We start from the raw sequence: 27,724 nt of genomic DNA, 5'->3' as shown, positions 1-27,724 counted from the left end.
CTGTGTCCCGCATGATCCCTTTGCTAACTGACAGTCGAGCTCTCGCTACAATGGCAAGGATCAGGAAGACTCTGATCCCTGTCATTTAACTCCCTAGACGCCACAGTCAATAGCGAAAACGTAATTGGAGGATGCCAATGGGTAACCAAGGCAGCTGGAGGCCTAGGAAAGACCCCAAGATAGGCCACAGCAGTATGACTATTGGGATGATCCTTCAGCACCACCTAATAGATTGCTTTGCAGTCTTAGACGCACATGGAATAATATTTTGCTATGCTGAGTATACAAAAGATCACCTTGTGTCGTCCCTCGTGAAGTCCATATAAGCTATTACAGTACCATTATATCCAGTGATCACAGGTGACGTCCCCTCTGACTAGAGTCATTTAATTTCTATTTTACTTCATCTAGCCCAGACTGTCATGATGGCTTCTCCGGGTCACAACTTGTCTCTATAGAATTAGACACAGACCTCTTTGATACCTCAATTTTCCAGGGACCTGGCTTCATTTTCCAAACTTCCACATAATCTCCCCACGCATTGTACCCTGGGTAGTAGTAATGTCACCTGAGGTAACCCACACAGTTATAGTATCTGCCTTTTTATGTTCCCTGTAGGCCACACATAATAAATACCACTTTTCATGTCCCACACAAATAATAATGCTCCGCTGTCCCTCACAGGCCCTCACCCAGTAATGCTTCATATATGTCCCCACTCAGTAATAATCTCTCTCACAGGCCCCCACTCAGTAATAATGCCCCATAGAGGCCCTCGTATGGTATTAATGCTCAATATAGGCCCCCTCAGTAATAATGCCTCTCACAGGCTCCAATCAGTAATGCCCCATATAGGCCACCACCCAATAATAATGCCCCTCATAGGCTCCACTCAGTAATAATTCTCCATATAGGTCCCTGCTCAGTAATAATCTGCCTCACAGCCCCTGTATAAGCCCTCCTGTGTAATAATGCCGCAGCCTGCACTCAGTACTGCTTCCCCTCATAGACCCCAGCCCTCCCCCCCCCCCCCCCCCACTCAGTAGCGTTGCCACACAGTAATGTAATATTCACCTGACATATATTCATTGTAGGTAGGTGTTGGAATTCTTGGACATTAGGCTGACTGTGGATAATCAGAGGTATGTTCAAACTGATCTGTATAAGAAGCAGAGGCGTAACTTGAAGCTTCTGGACCCCAATGCAAAATGTATAACGGGGCCCCAACTATAATGCTTTATTCAGAGTACTGGCCTCCCTATATGGAGAATAGAGACCTTATGGGCCCCCTAAGGCTCCTGGGCCTGACGAGTAAGACTTATGCCCCATTTACATGCAACGATGATTGCTCAAAATTCGTTCAAAAGATAGTTTGATTGACAGTTTGAGCGATCGTTTTGCATAAACTACTAATGCCCATTAGTAGCTTATTAGCTTAATTTGCATGTAAATGATGCTCCCAGCTAACAGCAGGGGATATTTTATCTGCATACAGCCACTTTGTTCTGCCTGGGGACTGCAGCTGAAAACAATGTTATCAGCCAACTTGTGGAGAACTCAGTGGTCCCTGCTATCACGAACGATTGATTTCATGCTCACATGAAATCCATAGTTCGGCAGAAAAGTAAACGGTGGTAAGATTTACACTGGGTTGTTGCTTAAAAGGCATCGTTTGAACAATTTTTTAACGATAATCATTACGTGTAAAAGGGCCCTTATTTCTACCTACAATTACAGATGGGTGGATAAGCGGACGGTCTTCAGGAAACATTAGCTGATTTTGATGACAGACTCAGTTTTGTCTTCATGCGACGCTGACATTCCACTAATGGCTGTACGGACATGTAGAAATCTTACAGACATTTTGATTGAAAGCCATTATGTTCCCAGTTAAAAACTATTTCGGTGCTAATAAAGTTAAAGGGGTTGTCTCGCGAAATCAAGTGGGGTTATGCACTTCTGTATGGCCATATTAATGCACTTTGTAATATACATCGTGCATTAATTATGAGCCATACAGAAGTTATTCACTTACCTGCTCCGTTGCTAGCGTCCTCGTCTCCATGGTTCCGTCTAAATTCGCTGGCGGCTTGCTTTTTTAGACGCGCTTGCGCAGTCCGGTCTTCTGCTCTGAGCACGAGCCGCTTCAGTGTGCTCGCCGCTACAGCTCTTCTGCGCATGCGCAGACGAGCTGTATCTTCTCGGGAGCGTGCTGGAGCGGCCATTCTGCTACCATCCTCTGTTAGAGGAAGGTGCAGAAACTGGAGCCGCCCAGCCGAGAAGCCCAGCCGAGAAGCCGCCCAGCCCAGCCCAGCCGAGCCGCCCAGCCGCCCAGGTAAGTGATGGGTGACGGACTGACGGGGGTGACGCGTGACTGACTGCCGCTGTGGCCCCGGGGCCTGCCGCTGTGGCCCCGGGGCCTGCCGCTGTGGCCCCGGGGCCTACCACTGGGGAGCCGGGGGCCTACCGCTGGGGAGCCGGGGGCTAGCGCCGGCTACCTGCTGCCTGGCGGTGGGTGACTGGTCGGTCGCGTTCAATTTCGGGGTCCGGTCGGCGGCTGCGGGGCGTCTGGTTGTCAGGGAGACACATCTGGTAGCGTCTCGGGAGCGCGCACGTCGGGCTACTACAAGCGACGGGAAAAGAGCCGGCGGCCATCTTGGGGAAACTTTGTATAAGTTGCTGAAACGCTGGAACTGTAAGTACAAACCAGCTAGAAAAGTCATTTACAGGGGGGCTTAGTAATGTATGCTTAATTAGGGGGACTGGGCAAAAAAAAATTTCACTGCTTCCTCGAGACAACCCCTTTTAAGCAGGGATATTATCCATGTGGAATATGTGATGCATGTTGTAACATGTTAACAGCCAATGAATTTACCGCTGTTGATGGTAGGAGAACATTTAATATCAGACACTTTATGACATGCAACACAGATATCATGGGATATTTAAGGTTCAAATAGATTTTTTATTGTACATCAACAGTTTGGTCACATTTTGAGATCATTTCAACATTATCGAAATATACAGTAAAGTAAACTTGATAAACTATTGTAGATGGGTCTACTTCAGGAACTTATTATAAAAACAGAGAGTTAGCAGAGAAATCATGGGATATTTAAACAACCTGCCCATGTTATAAAATATATGTAGTGCATATTACTAAGGAGCTCTGGATCAGGATGAGGAAACCTGTTGGGGACATTGTTGAAGCGAAGAAGTAAGATGATGATGACATTCTCAAGAAAATCCCTAGGCACTTTAAATTACATCACAACTGTGATCCAAAGGGTTGTATGGTTAGGGGCATTGACCGATTATGCTGTGATTGTTACAGACTATGGATCCACTGGACCAACCAACCAAGCCTGGACCAGTCCGGGAGTAGTTGTCAGCTGACTTCTCGGATAGAGGGACTGTTGCCAGGAAAAGGGAGACTGACCCTTGGCTGCAGAGAGAATAGAAGACCCCTACCTACCAGCAAGGCGATCGCCCCAATAAGGGCGGCCCTGCGCTGGAACCTCGGGTGTGGCTATCCCTAATGGAGTAGCAAACATAGGAACTGGCTGCAGACAGAGGAGCACGCAGATGCAGGACAGAGCAAGGGCAAACCATAGACAGGAATGGGAACTGACTAGAGATGAGCGAGTATACTCGCTAAGGGCAATTGCTCGAGAGAACATTGCCCTTAGCGAGTACCTGCCCGCTCGAGAGGAAAGGTTCGGGTGCCGGCGGCGGGCAGGGAGCTGCGGGGGAGAGCAGGGAGGAACGGAGGGGAGATCTCTCTCCCTCTCTCCCCCCCCGCTCCACCCTGCTGACTGCCGCTACTCACCGCTCCCCCACGCCAGCACCCGAACCTTTCCTCTCGAGCGGGCAGGTACTCGCTAAGGGCAATGCTCTCTCGAGCAATTGTCCTTAGCACGTATACTCGCTCATCTCTAGAACTGACAGAAAACAAACATACAGACAGATGCAGAGCTCAGACAGCATAAACAGAATTCGGACACAAACTAAGGAATATAGACAGAACTCAGACTGCATACACAGAACTCAGGGAGTGGGACAGAACTGAGTAACAGAGCACAGACAGAACTAAAATAGAAGTGGGTGACCAAAAAAAAGATTATTGGTGGTCAGGGCTGGAACTATAACAGAAAGCTTCACTCCTATTGAAATCAATAGGAGTAACTTAGTAACATAGTATGGTAGGCTGAAAAAAGACAAAAGTTCATCCAGTTCAGCTTTTTTTTACCCCCCCCCCCCTCCCCCCGCCCACCATGTTGATCCAGAGGAAGGCAGAAGCCTTCTACTAGACTTTCGGCTCTGACTGCAATGAGGAGCTGGAAGGTGTAATATTTCAATAGCAGTTACACTGTCTATTACACTTCCAGCCCTGATCTCTGATGTGAACATTCGCCTCTGGTACACTGACACTGGGCCAGAGGATCAGCTGATCAGCAGGAAGCCCCACCAAGCAACTATTCATGATTAGAGATGAGCAAACGTACTCGGATAAGCACTACTCGTCCGAGTAATGTGCCTTATCCGAGTACCGCTGTACTCGTCTTGAAAGATTCGGGACGCGCTGCGGAGCGGGGAGCTGCAGGGGAGAGCCGGGAGGAACTGAGGGGAGATCTTTCTCTCCTTCTCTCCCGCCCGCTCTGCCCCGCTCCCCGCTGCGACTCACCTGTCAGCAGCGGAGCGCCCGGAATCTTTCAAGACGAGCACAGCGGTACTCGGATAAGGCACATAACTCGGACGAGTAGTGCTTATCCGAGTACGTTCGCTCATCTCTATTCATGATCCATCCTCAAGGATAGGTCATCAGTAGTAAGTCCCAGAATACAGCTTTAACATTGCCCTTCAAATAAACCCTTCAAATTACCCTAAAAAGCAGTGTGCCAGCGTTCAGCAACAGAAGCACAACAAAGAAAGCATTTAAAAAAGCACGTGTTTTTAAACAAAAAAAAATGCATACATTGTTAAAAACTGTAGGCAAAAAAATAAATAAAATGTATGCATTTTTCTTTTATGCTTATTTTTTCAGAAATGCATAAGAATGCACAAAAAAGTGAAATATAGATGTAGCCTTATGTGTATTCCAGTTAGAGATGAGCGAACCTACTCGTTTCGAGTAAATACTCGATCGAGCACCGCGATTTTCGAGTACTTCCGCACTCGGGTGAAAAGATTCGGAGGGAGGCGTGGCGGAGCGGGGGGTAGCAGCGGGGAACAGGGGGGAGCCCTCTCTCTCTCTATCCCTCTCCCCCCACTCCCCGCTGCAACTCTCCACTCACCCACGGCGCCCCCCGAATCTTTTCACCCGAGTACGGAAGTACTCGAAAATTGCGGCGCTCGGGCGAAAAAGGGGCGTGGCCGAGTAGGTTCGCTCATCTCTAATTCCAGTAGTTTAAACCCTTTTAGTGCTGGGTTTAGACTATTAGAATACACATTTACCATATAGTAGAAGTTATCTTAGTGCTGTACTTTTGCCTTGTAATTCTGCATTTTGAAGGGGGTTTACAAGGCAATTTTTATTGATCTGTCCTCCAGGATAGGTTATCAATAGCTGATCGGTTTCAATCTGCTGCTTGGAATCCCAAACAATCAACTGTTCAGACAGCCACTGTCGCTGGCAAAATACACAAGTTACAGAGCAGAAGCAGCTACCGCCGACCCATGTGTAGTGGCCGACGCAGGTAAATGCAGGCACATCTCCCATTAAAATCAATGAGAGTTATGAATGCAATTACCAGCACTGGCCACTGCACAAGGGTCGAAGTTGCATGCTTTCATTCTGTACCTTGTGTGTTTTGCTGGCACCAGTGGGCACCCACACAGCTTCTCGGGTGAGGTCCGCCACTCAGGACTCTCACCAATCAGCTATTGGTGTCTTATCTTGAGGTTAGACATAAAAAATTGTCTGGAAAACCCCTTTTTAATGTGTTCATTGCTGATTCTCATGACAGTGATATAACTCACATACTTGCAACTACATTGAATTCTTAAATGTGAATTAGATTACAATTGACCAGCTCTGATAATGTAGCACTCAGTTTATATGATACAGTATACAGGGGTAAGAAAGGATGAAGGACAGAAGACAAAAACTGAATGTTACAAGCGAAGAACTCATTTTACACCAAATCTCCAGTGAATTTTGTCTTTCTTTCAATATGGTTCATTTTATACATGCATAATAATAATGTTTTTGTTTGCGTAATGGTGTGAAGAGTCTGTTTGTCAATACATACTATTTTCACAAGTGTTCTTGTGCCGCTGTCAGGCTCTGGCGTGCGTCTCCTCTTCAGCCCCGGTCTTTAGTCTTCTGCCAGCCCTTCCTGGATTGAATGTTGAAATCCACGCCTCCAGGAAGCACTTTTTGTGATTGGCTGAGCTAGCGCTCGAGGACTAATCGCAGGCATTCATTCATTGAATAGCTGTGATTGGTTCATTGAGCACTGACTCACAGCCAATGCTTCCTGAAGGTAGGGATTTCAACTTCAAATCCAGGAAGGTCTGACAGAAGACTGGGGCTGAAGAGCAGATGTGTGCTGGAGCATGACAGCAGGTGAGAGGTGATGTATTTTTGCCTCCATATTGCTAATTTTTATTTAGCAAAAACTGATGAATATTTATCCAGTAGTTACAATGTCTTTCCACGTTACAATGTCAGATTGTTCTTCCTACAATGCATCATTTTTCCTGTGTGGCTGTGTGGAGAGGCCCCTACCTTTTACCTCCTCCGGAGTATACTTAATGTCCAGGACCGGTGACATATGGATAACGTGGACTATAGGGCCGTATTGTTCCTGTGTGTTTTTCCTCCCAACCTACGATACACAAATCTCTGTGTTTATTATTCTACCGTATAGAATAACGAAGTGGGAACGTTGGCGTCACAACGTGATATATACTTGTACAAACATTTCCCCTCGTGTTACCACTCTGCTACACTATGACAGGGACTAGGCCTCCAGCCATACCCACAGTAAGTGGAATTGTAGCACATACAAGTCCCAGTGTTCAAATGTATTACCCACCGTGTTACAACAGCAATTGATAAACAAAATGAATAGCCAAAAAAACATGTAAAAAAGCTGGTCAGCAAATCACATTGTCGTCAGTCGTAATAAAAAAAATAATAATCAAAAGATAATAAAAGCCAGGAGGGTGAGACACAGGAAATGTATCAAATAAAAAGGGCAAAAGAAAAAAATGCTTTAATAAAGAAATATTAAGGGCCTAGAAGATAGGAGGGAAGAAAACATAGCGACACATTGGCACCCTATGATCACAATGCAGGGGTACGATGAGTGGCAGAGGGAGCCCCCTCCCTCTGTCAGCCCTTTTATATGCCGTGGTCATTGACTGTAGCATGCGAAGTGTTAAACAGCGGGGATCAGAGGTCTCTCCAGTCCTCGCTATTTGAGCAAGTGCCAGGCTATTATCCAGCAGAACACCCGTTCCCTCTGGCAGCTTCTGATGCAGTGTTGTAAAAATGCTTTCAAAAGGCCCTCGGCTGGGGGGTGTGGCCAAGGAGGAGAGCTAGATGGTCGCATCCTAGTACAGCTCCTCTCTTAACCTGCTCAGCGACAACTAAAGCAGCAAAAAAAATCAGCTCCAAAGACTATTTTCCACCCCTGAAGAAGGTGAACACACTCCAGCATGCCCAGAAGGGAGAGAAAGCTGTCCCCAAAGAAATTAACGGACTTTTACTCCACAAGAGGCCGGGGAGAGGAGGTAAAAGATGTCGGCCGTGCATTCCCGCACTTAGAGAGGAGGCAGGAATCCCCGGACAACAAAGATAGACCTGCTGAAGAAGACATAAACTGCAGCGGAGGACGAAGCCTGCCTGAACTGCCTACGGGCAAAAGAAATATTACATCTTGTCCCCCGCGGGTGCTGCCTGCAAGCCCAGCCCGAGGTGACAGCACGGCCGCCTGCACAAGCCGGAGATCCGGGACTTCCCCCGCTTCTCCTGTCACAGGCTCCCTGCAGAGCGCTCAGACAGCTGTCACTGAATCCCGCTCAGACCGGGACTCCGGAGCCTGCCCTGCCGACTCAAGCTTACCCACGGGACCCCCGACGGCACTTCAGAGGGGAAGGGAGAAAGGAGACTGTAACAGCGCTCACCGCAGCTCCCCTGCTTCCATGGCACCGGCCGTGGAGATCTCCCCTGCACCGCTCGCTACAAGCGCCGCCGAACAGCAGGATCGAGCACAGGACCCACAGGTGGGTGAAACACCTCTACTACGCTCTGCCCCAGCGGAGAATCTCCCTGATCAGGCACCCACTGCCCCAGACACCCGGGGGTCCCCTCCCCCAGCCTCTCAGGCTTATGCTACCAAGGAGTCCCTCCATTATACCACACCACAAGGCAGACTCCAACCTACCAAGAATGCCTCCCCAAAATTAAGGGCTGAAGCCCCTATCACATCAGAGGGTTTCACCCAAGAAGGCAATAAAGATTGTTCCCGCACCCCAAGCTTCCGTGGGGATACTGGAAGCAATATGGCTCTCATGGATCCACGTATTTCCCCGCGGGCAATACCTATTAGCAAACTCCCGATAAAAAGGCTGCCTCAGACCGCCAAAAATCACCCAGACCAAGATCGCAAGAGCCAAAACAGTACCTCCCCTACTGACATTGCGACAACATGCAGTAAAAGGGGTGCCCAACACTCCCCACATGACACAGGAGTGACAGAGAGCAACTCAAATTCTTCTAGCCCGCAAAAACAGCGAGCCCGCTATTCATCCGACTCTGACCATACAACTGAACTGACTCTAAAAAATATGCCAGCTCATAACCATGCTGCTTCGGAGATATTTTTGAAAGAAGCAATGCTAGCGCTTCATACCTCAATACAAAAAGATATCACCAATAGCCTCGCAGGCATAACTGCGACTGTAGATGAGCTGGGAGAAAGAGTGGACCATACAGAGCGTAAAATGGGAGAATTTGCAGTGGCCCATAACTCACTAGTGGACTCTCATAACAGCTTGGAGGAGGAAGTAGAATCTCTATGCAACAAACTAGCGGACATGGAGGACAGAAATCGTAGAAACAATATCAAGTTCAGAGGTATTCCTGAATCAACACCTCCCGCTGAACTTGTTGCATTTCTGAAAAGACTAATCCAAGCGATCATCCCACAATGCTCAGTCTCGGACCTCATAATAGACCGGGCACACAGACTACCAAGAGCTCAATCTGTTCCTCCATCCTATCCGCGAGACACAATCGCACAAATACACTTCTTCCACATCAAAGAGCAGCTTATGCAAGCCTCAAGACAAAAACCTACACTACCAGCCCCATTCCAGAACATTACACTCTACGCTGACCTCTCCCAAGCTACAATAGCAGCAAGGAAGAAATTGTCCCCCATAACATCAGCGCTTCGCAACTACGAAGTAAGATATAAATGGGGCTTCCCAACAAAAATCATCGTCACAAAGAATGGAAAAACCCAAGTCATTACCACACTAGACAAGGGTCTTGAGCTACTGGAGGAATGGAATATTCCTCGTCCAACAGAAATGAACCAAACCCAGACCAGGAGGAACAACCAGTCTCCCAAGATCGCCCAGGAGTGGAGAGATGCAACCTAGAAAGCTCACGTCGCTGATTACCGGCTCTACAAGAACAGGTTATACCACCATATTTCTGCAGACTTTCCCCAAGTTTGCGCAGTCTAACCCACTGCACGATTATGTTTTTGCTTATACTTTTACTTATCCAAATATTTGTTATCCCCCACAAGGTATCTAATTGTTTATCTTTTACAAAATGCATAGCTCTGTTATCGTTTGACAATATTTCTTGCTATGTGAAAGGGTTGTTGTCTATGTACGGTTTCCTTGGCGCAGAACCACCACAACCAACATGGCATTGAAAATGATGTTCCTCAATGCAAAAGGCTTGAACAGCCCATTTAAAAGATCTCTTTTGTGGAGAGAAATTAAAAGATCAAAAGCGGAGATGGTTTGCGTTCAGGAAACCCACTTCCAAAAAAATGCCCCCACCAGACTGACTAATAGGGACTTCCCCCAAGTCTTCTACGCTAATGGCCCAAAGAAAAAAGCAGGCGTTTTTATTGCAGTAAAAAAAAACGGTTGCTTTCCAACTCCAGAAAGAGGTTCTGGACGCGAAGGGAAGATATGTCACTTTAGTTTGTAAAATTAATAACTAGAGATGAGCGAACATGTCCGTTACGGACACATCCGCACCCGGACACCGGCTTTGCCGAACACTGCAGTGTTCGCGCGTAAAGGTCCGGGTGCCGCCGGGGGGCGGGGAGATGCGCGGCGGCGCGGGCGGCAGTAGCGGGGAACAGGGGGGAGCCCTCTCTCTCTCCCTCTCCCCCCCACTCCCCGCCGCACCCCCCCGCGCTGCCACGGCGGCCCCCGAACTTTTTCGCCCGAACACTGAAGTGTTCGCAAAGTTCGGTGTTCGGGCGAAAAAGGGGCGGGGCCGAACGTGTTCGCTCATCTCTATTAATAACATGATCTTCACCATAGTGAACGTCTATGCCCCAAATACGGCACAGCTTGCCTTTCTAAACGATCTGTGTAAACAGATTTCGCATATAATCAAAGGCAAACGTATAATATGCGGGGACTTTAATACTATTCATAGCCCAGACTTGGACTCTACATCAAAAAGAGATAGAGCTCCCCCTTATCTCGACGATTGGCTACGAAAAGAAGATCTGTATGATGGGTGGAGATGTAAACACGCTTCAGACAGAGACTTCACCTTTTACTCCCATAGACACAACACCTACTCCCGCATCGACATGTTTCTAACAACAAAATGGCTCTTACCATTGGTTACAGAATGTGAAATAGGAGACATCACCTGGTCAGACCACGCCCCGATAACCTTGTCGCTCCGTCTATCCCATTCACCCCCAAATGCTTTTATCTGGAGAAATAACACCTACGTTATGTCTCTTAAAAACAACTCCAACTCGGCAGAGAGAATGCTCACTGAATTTTTTGCTCTCAACTCCCACCCATCCATCAGCCCTTCAACTTTATGGAATGCACATAAGGCATTCGCAAGGGGTCTTTTCATCCAACAGACAGCACAGTACAACAAGCAACGCAACATAACCACAACTGAATTACTAACAAAAGTCTCCTCCTTGGCGGCGATACACAAGGCAGACCCGTCCCTAGGAAACTTACTTCCTTTAAAAAAAGCAAGAACAAAGCTCCAAGCGCACCTTACAATAGTCCACGAGAACCACATAAAAAGACTTAAAATGCATCACTATCATTCACACAATAAGGCGAGTAAACTAATGGCCAACAAAGTCAAAGCAACCAAAGCAAATTCAAGAATTCCTTACCTAATCTCTCAGACAACAAACAAAAAGATCTACAGCCCACAAGAAATTGCTGACGAATTCAGCAATTACTATAATTCGCTCTACAATCTAAGCCAAGATAAAGATACCCCCCAACCTAATGAGCTAGCAATTGATGCATTCTTATCCACACTTTCCCTTCCATCTCTCTCGCAAAGCCAAATTCAAGAGTTATGCCAGCCTATCACGTCACAAGAAATAGAACAAACCATCCGCTCGCTGAAGCCGGGCAAATCCCCAGGTCCCGACGGTTTCTCGATCGAATACCTCAAACTATTCTCCTCGGTTCTGCTTCCACACATATGCGACTTTTTTAACCACATAATGTCAACAGGCAAAATCCCCCCTGAAAATCTAAAAGCAACCATAGTCACCATCCCTAAGAAGGGCAAGTCCCCTGAATCCACAAACAACTTTCGACCCATCTCCCTCCTAAACTCGGATACTAAACTCTATGCAAAAATAATAGCTAACCGATTATTTCCTATCCTACCCCAGCTTATTAAAAATGATCAGGTGGGCTTCACAAGAGGTAGACAGGCACCGGACGGAACAAGACGCCTGATCAACCTCATAGCCAAAACTGGCGCTACACGAATGCCTTCTCTGCTCCTCGCCCTGGATGCAGAGAAGGCATTCGATAGGGTGCATTGGGGGTACATGAGCCGCGTACTGGAGCGATTCGGCTTCTCCGGACCAATTCTTACGGCGGTGACCGCCCTCTACACTACCCCGTCAGCTTCTGTCCTAACTAATGGTGTCCTGTCTAAACCATTCCAAATCACTAATGGCACACGCCAAGGCTGTCCCCTATCGCCTCTCGTATTCTCAATGATGATGGAGCCGTTGGCAGAAGCAGTTAGGTCCAACCCACATATTAAGGGCATTCCCACAGGAACAGACACGCACAAAATAAACCTATTTGCCGACGACGTAATACTAACCCTAACAAGCCCAAAGACTTCTCTTCCCCAGGTGATGTCTACCTTGCAACATTTCAGTGCCATTTCCTATTATAAAGCAAACTCAACTAAATCACAAATGATGGGCATCAATCTATCCAAAGCAGATGAAAAATCCTTGAGATCTACATTCCCATTCCAGTGGTGTCCTTCCTCCCTGCCTTACTTAGGCATACTTCTAACCCCCTCAGTCGCCGACCTTCCCTCAACAAACTTCTCCCCGCTAAAAGTGCTACTACAAAAAGAACTAGACCGTCTGGCCAAATTCGAGCCTAGCTGGATGGGAAGGGTGACCCTGTACAAGATGCTTATTCTTCCCCGCATTTTATACCTCTTCAGGACCATCCCTGTGCCCATTCCAAACTCTATATTTTTGTCATTCCACCAACAAATGAATCAATTTATATGGAGAGGAGCGAGACCCAGAGTGGCATTCTCCATTCTAAACAGACCTCTGAAATTCGGGGGTATGGGACTTCCTAACCTACGAAACTATCACAATACTTTTCTAATTGATCAGAGCAGACGCTGGTGCAACATGGAGGCGAACAAAACATGGGCTTCCACTGAATCCAATCTAACGGTCATATCCAATTGGAAAGTATATCTACTAGCAAATTCAATCATCCCCCAGGAAGTCTCACAACACCCTCCCCCAGTAAAAGCCACATTAAAAGCATGGAATGCTCTAGGCCCAGGATCAAACCTTGATCCAAGCACATCTACAAAAATCCCACTTCCCTTTCTCACACTAAAGCACTTAATCCCTGATATCTGTTTAAATAACTGGCCTTATAGAGAAACCATAAAGGTCTCAGACCTGTTCCTGGACAACAATTTACTCTCCTTCCCTCAGCTACAAGAAAAATACGCAGTCCCTCCTCTGGAATACTTTACCTATTTACGTATTTGTGACTTCCTAAGAGCCCACAAATTTATTTTCTCTGCGCTACCAAACCCTTTAAACGATTTATTAAATGCAAATATAACACTACAGAAAAAACTTTCTAAATCAATCTACACTTGCTTATCTGGCACACAAACATTCAAGAAAACAATTATTTTCCTGAATTGGGAAAAGGACCTGAACAAAAAATGTTCTCAGGAAATGTGGTGCGAGGCGATGAGATGGGCTCACAAATCTACCTCCTGCGCCTCACATTGGGAACAGTATCAAAAACTCCTGACTAGATGGTACTGCTCCCCATTGAGACTGTCCCAGATGAAAAAAGAAGCTGTCCCCCCTCTGCTGGAGAGGTTGCGGGGGAATTGGATCATTACTCCACATATTTTGGTCATGTCCCCTCTTGCATCACTACTGGAGTAAGGTCTCACAATATAAATCCAAACTACTTCCTACTTCAGGGAACCTCGAACCCGAACTAGCACTGCTCCTACTGGGCATAGGAAATATACCCAGGAACTACAGAGTAATAGTGTGCCACATACTCCACACCTCTCGAACACTTATAGCAAGAAAATGGAGATCTAAATATATCCCCTCCATAGAGGAGATGCAAGACGCCGTTTCCCTAAATTGTGTTCACGAAAAATTTATTGCTCTTCAAAAGGATACTCTGACTCAGTTCCGAAAAGATTGGGCAGGCTGGCTCCAAACAATGAAGTTGCCATCAGGGTTTGACTAACCACCAACAGGCTTGTCAACTCCCACCTTTCACTACCCTCTCTCCCCTCCCCTCCCCCTCTTCTCTCTGTCCTCCCTTCACAATCTCAAAGCCTTAGAGAATTAACTCCGGAAACTACTCCAGCGCCCAACAATGTCTCTTCTATTTCTAATAACACAAAATCACTTGGAAACCACTAAGCTAATTTTGTTTGACTTTAGGACAATCAACCAACAGACTATTACTCAGCACGTTTAAGGTACCTTGAAGTTAAGGTTAAATTTTCACTTTCCCTCGGACCTCCCTCCCCTCCCCTTTCTCTCTTCCTCCTATTTCCCTCATCCCCCCCCCCTTACCAAATAAAGCTGTAACATGCAATGCTTATATTTAATGCTGAATATTTACATTATTAATGTTTACATAAGCTGTATGTATCGAAAATGCCAATAAAAATTTATTGAGGAAAAGGCCCTCGGCTGCCATTGCAATCGCACGGCAACCTGCGATCTTAGCGTGGGGGGCAGTGTAGGATCCCCCAAACATCGATCAGGCATTTAAATGTATGTACAGTGACTCTCCTGGATAAGCATTGTTACATCATCAATCACTCACCCTCAGATCATTATCCTATACACAAATGAGATACAAAAGGGGAGAGGCTGTCAGTCTTCATGCAGCGGGCAGGGAGCGGCTGGCGCTGCCGGCTCCATGACTCAGAGCATAGCTCCAAGTCAAACTTTACGTGTATAGCACAGCATTTTACCGCTGTGTGAGCCAGCCTATCGCTGTGTATGGCAGAGGTTTTTTACGGCACATAACAGCTTTATTTTATTTTGCAAATGTTTTAGTGCTCATTCACATGGACGTAAATATGCAACGTATTACACAGTGAATAGAGCCCATTGATTTCAATGTTAAAAGACATAAATGGGCTGAACACACAAACAAAAAAATATAAACCAGTAAAGTCCGTAACTTTTTGGTATATTACTGGCCTCCACTCAAAAACCAGATATGTGTGTGGGGCCAGATAACAGATCAGTGCTACAAGCAAGTAGTAGGAAGAGCTTAGTCACTTCCTAAACTGGTAAAGATCATACAGCATCAAGATTTGGAGGTATGATGCTCCTCTAACTTGGTATTGAAGTGCTGTAATGATCTACTAAAGTGATTGCTGTCTTAGACAGTATCCAACATAGGGACGTGTCAATATCTCAAACTCTTTAGCATCAATCACGGGCAATGAGAAAAAGTTTTCCTATAATAAGGATTTATCACAGTCGGACACTCATAGTCGGAGTGTGTAAATGAACTGTGCTCGACGCGTTTCCCCACAAGAAAAATTGTGGTTCATCAGGAGCTCAGATGAATTCGACAGGCATTCGTATAGCACTGTTAGTAGTAATGAATTAACCAAAGATGTTTAAGATGAAGTCAGATAATCCAAGTGGTGCAGTGACTTAGAGACAATCTGTGTGATTGCTCAGTATGTCAGATGCATAGAAGCAAAATTGCATGTTAGGCACCAACTAAAGAGATACAGGTATACTCCCAGCATTAGTATGCAGAGTATGGTCTCTCTGCTCAATCTTAGCTAATGGGGGTTTGTAAGTAGGAAGTCTGAGAGATATTGGCTCAGTATATTATGGAAACTGCAGCCAGAGTATATGCTCCCTGAGTAACAGAGAGCTATAAAGCTGTAAATCTGGATGCAGCATCAGCTTGGCAGTTTCAATAATAGCCCAGGCTCATCAAGGACTGTCTCATCTTGATGATATAACAAAAATCAGATGAGGATGTTAGGTATATAGAAAATGGTCACTATATAAGTGAATGAACCCATTGAAATCAATGAACTAATCACAGGGACGGAAAAAGTCTATAGAACTAAAGCTAAGCCCTTTTCACAGTAACAGACTAAAATATAGATGCTTTATTAGGGATATATTAAAAGACATAAATGGGCTGAACACACAAACAAAAAAATATAAACCAGTAAAGTCCGTAACTTTTTGGTATATTACTGGCCTCCACTCAAAAACCAGATATGTGTGTGGGGCCAGATAACAGATCAGTGCTACAAGCAAGTAGTAGGAAGAGCTTAGTCACTTCCTAAACTGGTAAAGATCATACAGCATCAAGATTTGGAGGTATGATGCTCCTCTAACTTGGTATTGAAGTGCTGTAATGATCTACTAAAGTGATTGCTGTCTTAGACAGTATCCAACATAGGGACGTGTCAATATCTCAAACTCTTTAGCATCAATCACGGGCAATGAGAAAAAGTTTTCCTATAATAAGGATTTATCACAGTCGGACACTCATAGTCGGAGTGTGTAAATGAACTGTGCTCGACGCGTTTCCCCACAAGAAAAATTGTGGTTCATCAGGAGCTCAGATGAATTCGACAGGCATTCGTATAGCACTGTTAGTAGTAATGAATTAACCAAAGATGTTTAAGATGAAGTCAGATAATCCAAGTGGTGCAGTGACTTAGAGACAATCTGTGTGATTGCTCAGTATGTCAGATGCATAGAAGCAAAATTGCATGTTAGGCACCAACTAAAGAGATACAGGTATACTCCCAGCATTAGTATGCAGAGTATGGTCTCTCTGCTCAATCTTAGCTAATGGGGGTTTGTAAGTAGGAAGTCTGAGAGATATTGGCTCAGTATATTATGGAAACTGCAGCCAGAGTATATGCTCCCTGAGTAACAGAGAGCTATAAAGCTGTAAATCTGGATGCAGCATCAGCTTGGCAGTTTCAATAATAGCCCAGGCTCATCAAGGACTGTCTCATCTTGATGATATAACAAAAATCAGATGAGGATGTTAGGTATATAGAAAATGGTCACTATATAAGTGTGGCCACCTCTATAACCAGACTAAACTTCAGACCTAGGCTGAAAATATAGACTTAGTTTCAAGTAGTGTAAAGAGCCTTCCTGCATGCTACCAGGTATAGAGTAGCAGCAGGTTTCTCTGATCTACTCCTTCCTACAGAGGATAGTTGTTATGCCCATGCATCAAATTGTCACAAAGCACCAAAGATAAATAAATAAATAAATAAAGAGGTAAAGCCTGTGGCTCTGATGGTGAGCCACAGGGGTAATGCCTCTCCCCATTGCAAATAGTGCAGAGGGGTGGAGAGGAGGCAGAGAAGGGGCGGGAGCTCAGAGCACTGCTCCTGGCTCTTCCAGGCTCCCCCCCCCCCCCTGCAGACAAAGACAATGTATATCGGCTGGGCGTGAAAACCGAGCCGATATACGTTCGTGTGAATTCAGCCTAAGGCCTCATTTGCACAAGCGTGGTTTTAGAACAGTAAAGGTGCATGAAAAAAATGCATCTATGCTGCGCTAAAAACTGTGTGAACGGGCAGCTACTCCAGGAGGGAGAGAAGAAACCCCACAGGGCTTCGTGATTTCCCCATAGCAGGGAAAGAGAGAACAGGGCTATGAGGGATTAACCAACAGCTTTGCTCTGTCTCTCCCTGCTATGGGTTAATCCCTCATAGCCCCAATACCTCTCCCTGCTATGGCAGATTAATCCATAGCCCCCCCTTCTCTCTCCCTGCTCTGGGGATTTCTGAGGGATATCCCCATATCCCAGAGAGTGGGCAGGGCTAGAGAGGGGGTGGGGCTATAGGCCTTCTCCCAGGGATTCCCCTTAGCAAACAGATAGGGGGCGGGGCTCGAGGGCAGATCCCTCTAGCCTTGTCCTCTTCTCCCACGCTCTCGGGGAAGCCCTGTAACTTCCTCTTTCTCCCCACTCTAGGGAAATCTCTTGGGGAGCAAGGTGAAGGGAGTCCCCTACTGCTCCCCACTGCTGGGGAATTCCCAGCTGCTCACAGTGGGACATTTAAAACATGCAGCCCAGGACCGATCTTTTCTCGCACAATGGACCTTAGGGTTCTTTCCCACGAGTGTATAGGAGTCCGCCGTTTTCATGGTCGGCCGATATATACTATGATTTAATGCATTGGATTCCAATGTATCAGATCACATGGCCATATTCCCAAGACATAAAAGCGCCCAGCTGGGCCAATATAGCGCCGGGCGCTTTTACGTCGGGCTCAAAAGATAGTCCTGGAACTATCTTTTGGGACGGAATACGTCGGCAGCTGCATAGGCTCCTATGGGAGCCAATGACAGCGGCTGGAGAAGGGAGGTGGGAGGCAGTTTAGCAGCATGACTGCTAAAGTCCCTCCCTCTTCTCTCCTCCCCTCCGGCTGATTGCAATGGGAGGGATGGAGCTAAGCACCGCTCCATCCTGCCTCCCCCCATTGCTGGCTGCGGACAAGGGGTGGGAGCTTAGCTACGCCCCCATCCTGTCCCCTCCCATTGCATACAGCCAGAGGGGAGGTGAGTTGGCAAGGGAAGGGGAAGAGGCAACGGCATGGCGTGGCGTCCTCGGTGCATATGCGCTGGGGCCCATGCTGTCTGAACAGGCGCACAAATGTTAGATTTTACTTCTCAGATTGTAGCGTATAACGGCCGGCCGTGAAAACGCCTGCCAATATATACTAGTGGGAACAAAGCCTGAGATGCGAGCTTTGGAGTTGCATGTCCTATCTTTGATTGGTGCAAGTATTTAGCACATCTAATATTCCTTCATGTGAACGCTTCGATAGGAAACCATTAGTTCTTATAGTAGCGCTCCTTTCACGAGCCTCTAATGTGTGAAAACAGCACTCATGTGAACAAGGCCTTAAAGGGGTTGTCCCGCGGCAGCAAGTGGGGTTATACACTTCTGTATGGCCATATTAATGCACTTTGTAATGTACATTGTGCATTAATTATGAGCCATACAGAAGTTATCAAAAGTTATTCACTTACCTGTTCCGTTGCTGGCGTCCTCGTCTCCATGGTTGCCGTCTAATTTTCGCCGTCTAATGGCCAAATTAGACGCGCTTGCGCAGTCCGGGTCTTCTCCTTTCCTCAATGGGGCTCCGTGTAGCTCCGCCCCGTCATGTGCCGATTCCAGCCAATCAGGAGGCTGGAATCGGCAATGGACCGCACAGAAGCCCTGCGGTCCACTGAGGGAGAAGATCCCGGCGGCCATCTTCAGCAGGTAAGTAAGAAGTCACCAGAGCGCGGGGATTCAGGTAAGCACTATCCTGTTTTTTGTGTAAACCCCTGCATCGGGTTTGTCTCGCTGTGGTGCAAATATAATTGGCTATTTGTAGCCCTCCATTTTGTCCTTCATCCTCCATTTTGTATTTTCCTTTATTCTCCATTCTGTATTTTACATACGAATAGCTATGAACATTCATGTGGACTTCAAACCTGTTTGGTGTAGGAAGCTTTGATGTAACTGTGAAATGTGTATGCGACTTGTTAGTTCTTTGTATAAGATAGAGGTCTAACATATCTATATTGGTCTTACTTATACAGAACAATGCTACCTGCTTTTACTACAATTCCATTTGTATAGGTTTGTTTGAGCTCTGTCCATATACATTGTATGGCCACCAATCTGTTGAGTCTTGTTAATCCTGTGATACCATCAGCATTGTCTAGGGAATTGAGTTGTTGATTCTGAACCTTTGATCAAAGAAAGTGGCTACTTCAGATGGTGGGGGGTCTCAGTTTGATAACATCTTGGTTTACAAAGCTTGGCGAATATGGCCTATGACTAAGCAAGTTTTAGTGTATAAAATAGGACAAAAATTGTAATAGATCAGAAGCATCTTGTACCTGTAAGGAGATGATCTCCTACAGTGTTGGTCCATGGAACCCGTCTGCTCTTCACTGTGGCTTCTCCAGTGAAAGATGAACTCCAGGCAGAAGTGTTTAAGAAAAGCTCCTACTTATTAACGGATGCAGTTTGTATATTGTAAGTATGTCTTGTAAGTCTTTTGTATTGTAAAGTGTGTTTATGTTTTATCACTTGCTATATGTATTTTACCTGTAGAGTATCATTGTAAACATTTACGTAATATCACCTATTTTTATATAATTGTTTTATCGTAATCATTTATTCATTTGTATTAATAAATTTTGTTGTATCAACCTATTTGTCCTTCTTTAAAGCCGTATCCGAACTTGTTGTTTGCCAGTTGGCAAAACACTCGCGCCGAACGGGGGGGCTGTTGAAAAAAAATAAAAACGTTTCGGCGCGGGACAACCCCTTTAAGTCTCCTGTCCACGAGCGTAGCGGTGTCCCGTGGCAGATCTCCGCCGCGGGAGTCGCCGCATGTGAGCATGCTGTGAATTGCCGACCGCGAGCAGAGAATCGCAATGATTCTCTGCTCATTGACACGGGGCCAGCTCTTCCCATAGCAACGCTATAGAAAGGTTCACGCGGCGTGATTCGCCAGCGATTTGCCACCGGCGAAATCACGTCCGTGGACAGGGGGCCTTAGTATAAGGTACATGAGGTTATGTTCACACATTCTGTTTAAACTGTTATTGGTTATACTATCATTCTATAACAATCACAGCTAAATATGAGATTTGACCATGACTAAGGCCTCATGTCCACGGGGAAAATCAGATCCGCTGCAGATTCTACAAGTAGAATCTGCAGCGGGTCCCTCCTGCCCTGCGGACATGAGCGCCGAAAATAAGAATTTAAAAGTATTTACCATCCGGCGCGGGCGGCGAAGATCAGCTGTTCCTCACGGCCGGATCTTCATTTTCGGCCGGCGGATGAATTCCTGACGCCGGCGGCACGTCGCCGGCACGTCGCCGACGTGCCGCGCGCATGCGCCGGGCACATCCGCCGAGCCGAAGCAAGGAAGATGCGGCCGTGAGGAACAGCTGACCTTCCCCGCCCGCGCCGGATGGTAAATACTTTAAATTCCTATTTTAGGTCTCCCGCGGATCCGGACGGCTTCCATAGGCTTCAATAGAAGCCCGCGGGAGCCGTCCCCGCGGGAGACCCGCACGAAAATGGAGCATGGTCCGGATTTTTCCATGCTCCATTTTTTTTTAAATGCCTTTTATTGACGATCCGCGGGTATTTATCTACCCGCGGGTGGTCAATGCATCCCTATGGGATGCGGATCCGCATGCGGGAGATCCGCTGCGGATCTTAAATCATATTTTGCCCGTGGACATGAGCCCTTAGGCTGGGCTCACGCGACCGTGTGTACTGGCATGGGGGCATGCAGCAAGTACGAGATGACATGCATACTATCTGCATGCTGCCAATCCCTATGTACTACCTTGGCGTGTATGTGCATGTAGTACAGATCAAGATAGAGCTTGCTGCAATTTTTTCCGCACAAGTAACATGCGAGGTGATGCAGCATTGCTGCTACGTGTAAAAGTACCCGAAGGCTATCTTCACGCAAAGTGTATCCGCTACAGGCTTTCTGCAGAAAATAAGCATTAAATCTGCACCTTAAGGCAAACAAATGATGTTCGATTATGAACCCCGTTCTTTTGAATGGTGTCATATACATAACTTATTAATGTTTTTTTGGCGCAGAAATAATCGCAGCATGTCCTATCTTTGGGAATTCCCTTGGAATGCGCTGCATGGCATCACCCATTGTTTTCAAAGGGGGCCCACACAGCATTGCAGGGTGTGCGAGCTGCACACAAGTGTGATGCAATGTTTTCCCATTGAAACCAATAGGAAACCCTTCACGATACTTTTAGCCACGGGGGAGGATCGCTACTTCCCCAAAGTGAAACGGTTTTAATACAAAATAACCTGGTGACTGCAGGGACATAGCATGATGGAGAGCGCAATATCAGGCCAAATTTTACGGCCAGATATCACACTCGCCGTGTGAAATTAGCCTAATGGTATGCATTTGGCTGTACGTTTGCTTACCGATCTGCTGCGGAATTAAACCTTGTTATTTGGGGGGTTAAATTCCGCTGCAGAAATTCACATCCTAAAGAGACATAATTTATAATTTTCAGGGTTTTAAAAAAAAATGCTGCAGATTTGTTGTGGAGAAATTGCACTCCATGTAAAGCCTTTTTAAAACGGCTGGGAAGGTGCACAAATCTCACATGAAAATAAACCCCATTTTTTTTTGATTAGGGTCATAAACATAAGCGATATTCATTATTTTTATTTTTTTTAAAATATTATTTATTTAAATATACATATTTATATATTTTTCCGCTCTTTGGCAAGTCCTATCCTGGCGGGGACCATCCATCCGGTCCAGGCTCGGGCGGGCCCGCTGGCGGGGGCCATGCATCCGGTCCAGGCGCGGCTCGGGCGGGCCCTCTGGCGGGGGCCATGCATCCGGACCAGGCGTGGCTCGGGCGGGCCCGCTGGCGGGGGCCATCCATCCGGTCCAGGCGCGGCTCGGGCGGGCCCGCTGGCGGGGGCCATCCATCCGATCCAGGCGCGGCTCGGGCGGGCCCGCTGGCGGGGGCCATCCATCCGGTCCAGGCGTGGCTCAGGCGGGCCCGCTGGCGGGGGCCATCAATCCGGTCCAGGCGCGGCTCGGGCGGGCCCGCTGGCGGGGGCCATCCATCCGGTCCAGGCGCGGCTCAGGCGGGCCCTCTGGCGGGGGCCATCCATCCGGTCCAGGCGCGGCTCGGGCGGGCCCGCTGGCGGGGGCCATCCATCCGGTCCAGGCGCGGCTCAGGCGGGCCCGCTGGCGGGGGCCATCCATCCGGTCCAGGCGCGGCTCGGGCGGGCCCGCTGGCGGGGGCCATCCATCCGGTCCAGGCGCGGCTCGGGCGGGCCCTCTGGCGGGGGCCATCCATCCGGTCCAGGCGCGGCTCGGGCGGGCCCGCTGGCGGGGGCCATCCATCCGGTCCAGGCGCGGCTCGGGCGGGCCCGCTGGCGGGGGCCATCCATCCGGTCCGGGCGGGCACGCTGGCGGGGGCCATCCATCCGGTCCAGGCGCGGCTCGGGCGGGCCCGCTGGCGGGGGCCATCCATCCGGTCCAGGCGCGGCTCGGGGGGGCCCGCTGGCGGGGCCATCCATCCGGTCCAGGCGCGGCTCGGGCGGACCCGCAGGCGGAGGCCATCCATCCGGTCCAGGCTCGGGCGGGCCCGCTGGCGGGGGCCATCCATCCGGTCCAGGCTCGGGCGGACCCGCTGGCGGGGGCCATCCATCCGGTCCAGGCGCGGCTCGGGCGGGCCCGCTGGCGGGGGCCATCCATCCGGTCCAGGCTCGGGCGGACCCGCTGGCGGGGGCCATCCATCCGGTCCGGGCGCGGCTCGGGCGGGCCCGCTGGCGGGGGCCATCCATCCGGTCCGGGCGCGGCTCGGGCGGGCCCGCTGGCGGGGGCCATCCATCCGGTCCGGGCGCGGCTCGGGCGGGCTCGCTGGCGGGGGCCATCCATCCGGTCCGGGCGCGGCTCAGGCGGGCCCGCTGGCGGGGGCCATCCATCCGGTCCGGGCGCGGCTCGGGCGGGCTCGCTGGCGGGGGCCATCTATCCGGTCCAGGCGCGGCTCGGGCGGGCCCTCTGGCGGGGGCCATCCATCCGGGCCAGGGGCGACTCGGGCGGGGGCCATCCATCCGGTCCAGGCGCGGCTCGGGCGGGCCCTCTGGCGGGGGCCATCCATCCGGTCCAGGCGCGGCCCGGGCGGGCCCGCTGGCGGGGGCCAGCCATCCGGTCCAGGTGCGGCTCGGGCGGGGGCCATCCATCCGGTCCAGGCGCGGCTCGGGCGGGCCCGCTGGCGGGGGCCATCCATCCGGTCCAGGCGCGGCTCGGGCGGGCCCGCTGGCGGGGGCCATCCATCATCCGGTCCAGGCTCAGGCGGGCCCGCTGGCGGGGGCCATCCATGCGGTCCAGGCGCGGCTCGGGCGGGCCCGCTGGCGGGGGCCATCCATCCGGTCCAGGCGCGGCTCGGGCGGGCCCTCTGGCGGGGGCCATCCATCCGGTCCAGGCGCGGCTCGGGCGGGCCCGCTGGCGGGGGCCATCCATCCGGTCCGGGCGCGGCTCAGGCGGGCCCGCTGGCGGGGGCCATCCATCCGGTCTGGGCGCGGCTCGGGCGGGCCCTCTGGTGGGGGCCATCCATCCGGTCCAGGCGCGGCTCGGGCGGGCCCGCTGGCGGGGGCCATCCATCCGGTCCGTGCGGGCACGCTGGCGGGGGCCATCCATCCGGTCCAGGCGCGGCTCGGGCGGGCCCGCTGGCGGGGGCCATCCATCCGGTCCAGGCGCGGCTCAGGCGGGCCCGCTGGCGGGGGCCATCCATCCGGTCCAGGCGCGGCTCGGGCGGGCCCGCTGGCGGGGGCCATCCATCCGGTCCGGGCGGGCACGCTGGCGGGGGCCATCCATCCGGTCCAGGCGCGGCTCGGGCGGGCCCGCTGGCGGGGGCCATCCATCTGGTCCAGGCGCGGCTCGGGGGGGGGCCCGCTGGCGGGGCCATCCATCCGGTCCAGGCGCGGCTCGGGCGGACCCGCTGGCGGAGGCCATCCATCCGGTCCAGGCTCGGGCGGGCCCGCTGGCGGGGGCCATCCATCCGGTCCAGGCTCGGGCGGACCCGCTGGCGGGGGCCATCCATCCGGTCCAGGCGCGGCTCGGGCGGGCCCGCTGGCGGGGGTCGGGCGGGCCCGCTGGCGGGGGCCATCCATCCGGTCCAGGCGCGGCCCGGGCGGGCCCGCTGGCGGGGGCCAGCCATCCGGTCCAGGTGCGGCTCGGGCGGGGGGCCATCCATCCAGTCTAGGCGCGGCTCGGGCGGGCCCGCTGGCGGGGGCCATCCATCCGGTCCAGGCGCGGCTCGGGCGGGCCCGCTGGCGGGGGCCATCCATCATCCGGTCCAGGCTCGGGCGGGCCCGCTGGCGGGGGCCATCCATCCGGTCCAGGCGCGGCTCGGGCGGGCCCGCTGGCGGGGGCCATCCATGCGGTCCAGGCGCGGCTCGGGCGGGCCCTCTGGCGGGGGCCATCCATCCGGTCCAGGCGCGGCTCGGGCGGGCCCTCTGGCGGGGGCCATCCATCCGGTCCAGGCGCGGCTCGGGCGGGCCCGCTGGCGGGGGCCATCCATCCGGTCCGGGCGCGGCTCAGGCGGGCCCGCTGGCGGGGGCCATCCATCCGGTCCGGGCGCGGCTCGGGCGGGCCCGCTGGCGGGGGCCATCCATCCGGTCCGGGCGCGGCTCGGGCGGGCCCGCTGGCGGGGGCCATCCATCCGGTCCGGGCGCGGCTCGGGCGGGCCCGCTGGCGGGGGCCATCCATCCGGTCCAGGCGCGGCTCGGGCGGGCCCGCTGGCGGGGGCCATCCATCCGGTCCGGGCGCGGCTCGGGCGGGCTCGCTGGCGGGGGGCCATCTATCCGGTCCAGGCGCGGCTCGGGCGGGCCCGCTGGCGGGGGCCATCCATCCGGTCCAGGCGCGGCTCGGGCGGGCCCGCTGGCGGGGGCCATCCATCCGGTCCGGGCGCGGCTCGGGCGGGCCCGCTGGCGGGGGCCATCCATCCGGTCCGGGGCGCGGCTCGGGCGGGCCCGCTGGCGGGGGCCATCCATCCGGTCCGGGCGCGGCTCGGGCGGGCCCGCTGGCGGGGGCCATCCATCCGGTCCGGGCGCGGCTCGGGCGGGCCCGCTGGCGGGGGCCATCCATCTGGTCCACGCGCGGCTCGTGCGGGCCCGCTGATTTTGTGCTCTAAATAAACACTTCTTGGTACACTAGTACATTGATGATAATTAACATTGTGATTTGTTTTGTATAGCTAGTGTTAGCTCCTTTACACGGCTGCAGCTTGGGTGGTACTTGAATTTGTGGTGTTACAGATTAGAGATGAGCGAGCATACTCGTCCGTGCTTGATGCTCGTTCGAGTATTAGGGTGCTCGAGATGCTCGTTACTCGAGACGAGCACCACGCGGTACTCGTCTCGATTAAACGAGCACTGACCATTGAATTCAATGGAGCCGGCAATACAGCCAGCTCCATTGAAAGCAATGGGCTGCCGCCGAGCGCGGGATGAATTTTCGGGAAGGGCTTAAAAATATAAGCCCTTACCTGGAAATCATCCTTAAGGGTGCGTTTAGACGAGCGTGTTTTGGTGCGTGCATACGCACGCATGAAAACACGCTTGTATGTACAACACTGCATTCCCTATGGTGTGTGCACATGTCCGTACTTTGCAGATGCGTTCCTGCAAAGATAGGACATGCGTGCACCATAGGGAATGCACGCATTGCTTTCAATGGAGCCGCGGCTGCTGCCGGCGGCTCCATTGAAAACAATGGCCTGCTGGCTCCCTGCATTCCTTTTCAGGGAAGGACTTTACATATAAGCCCTTCCCTGAAAAAAAAAGATTTTAGTGTAAAAAAGAATAAAAATGCTGGCATTCTCTTCAATGGAGCCGCTGCTGCTGCCGGCGACTCCATTGAAGACAATGGTCTGCTGGCACACCTGAATTGTTTTTCAGGGAAGGGCTTTACATATAAGCCATTCCCTGGAAATGAATTAAAAGTGATTTAAAAAACAAACAAAAAAAAATACTCACCTCCCTTCAGCTGCCGGGGCACAGCAGCGTCTTCTCCTGCTGTCCCCTGCACTGTGGTGCTGAACTGCTGATCTATCACCAGATGTGTTCTTCATGCCCGCGGGGGTCACAGCAGAGGCGGAAAGGTACGTTTTTTTTAATTGTTTTTTTGTTTTGCACTAAAATGTTTCTTTTTCAGGGAAGGGATTATATTTTTAAGCCCTTCCCGAAAATTCATCCCGCGCTCGCCGGCAGCCCATTGCTTTCAATGGAGCCGGCTATATTGCCGGCTCCCTTGAATTCAATGGGCTAACATCGTTTTTCTCTGCCACAGCTGTTACAGCTGTGGTAGAGGAGAACGATCGTTATGCTGACAGTGCGGGAGGGGGGGGGTGTCTCACTCTTGCTACTATTGTGGCTTAATAGTGAGACCTCGGAGCCCAAAATGCAGCCCTGCATGTTGGTCCTCGCCTGCCCTATCCATTTCTGTGTTTTTTTACATGACTTTGGTGATTTGCTAAGATTCACAAATGAAAACCTTAGCAGAGCACCAGTCATATACAAAAATGCTTGCGTCGCCCATTGACTTCAATGGGGTTCGTTACTCGAAACGAACTCTCGAGCATCACTGAAAGTTCGACTCGAGTAACGAGCACTCGAGCAGTTTGGTGCTCGCTCATCTCTATTACAGATGTATCGATATAAATACAGTTTTCTGTGAAAATAGTAAAACTTGTTTTGCTTTTATTGCGCGTTCATGTAGCAAAAATCTTTATTTCAGCGGCACAGGATCTATTATATTATATGTCTGCAATGTGGCTTGGAGCGAGGGGGTTCATATTGTATTTGGGGTGTTGATTGTTGTGCACCAGGACTGTCTTTTTTTAATCCCAGTCCGCTCCTGATTAGGGTACATTTCACATGGGGCAAAAATGCTACAGATATTTCGTGCAGACTTTCCACATGGAGAATTCGCAGCATTTACAATATAAGCCATATGGATGAGATTTAATAAATCCCAACTACATCTATGAGTATAACTAAAAGAAAAGCTGTCTTAGTTGCCCCTGGCAACCAATCACAGTGCAGCTTTTGTTTTGTATTCTGTCCTGGTAAAATGAAAGCTGCGCTGTGATTGGTTGCTAGGGGCAACTAAGACTTTATCTTGTAGGCAGTTTCTTAAATCTGCCACATAGTATGGGAATAAATTGCGTGCAGGATATTTAAAATCGTAGCATGATGACTCTTTGCTGCAGATTTCACTCTTTACAACCAAAAGAGTGAAATTTGCGACAAATACCAAACTTCAAGACAAAATCCACAACCTCAAACTCTGATTAAAATGACTGATTGCGTAAACATTTTCCATGAATTGATCACTTACGCTTCACGGTGGTCCCTCCCGCTGGTGGTA

Source organism: Eleutherodactylus coqui, chromosome 6, assembly GCF_035609145.1.
Source record: "Eleutherodactylus coqui strain aEleCoq1 chromosome 6, aEleCoq1.hap1, whole genome shotgun sequence".
In the NCBI taxonomy this organism is placed as follows: domain Eukaryota; kingdom Metazoa; phylum Chordata; class Amphibia; order Anura; family Eleutherodactylidae; genus Eleutherodactylus; species Eleutherodactylus coqui.
The sequence above is the reverse complement of the archived record's forward strand: the minus strand, read 5'-3'. Positions refer to the sequence as shown.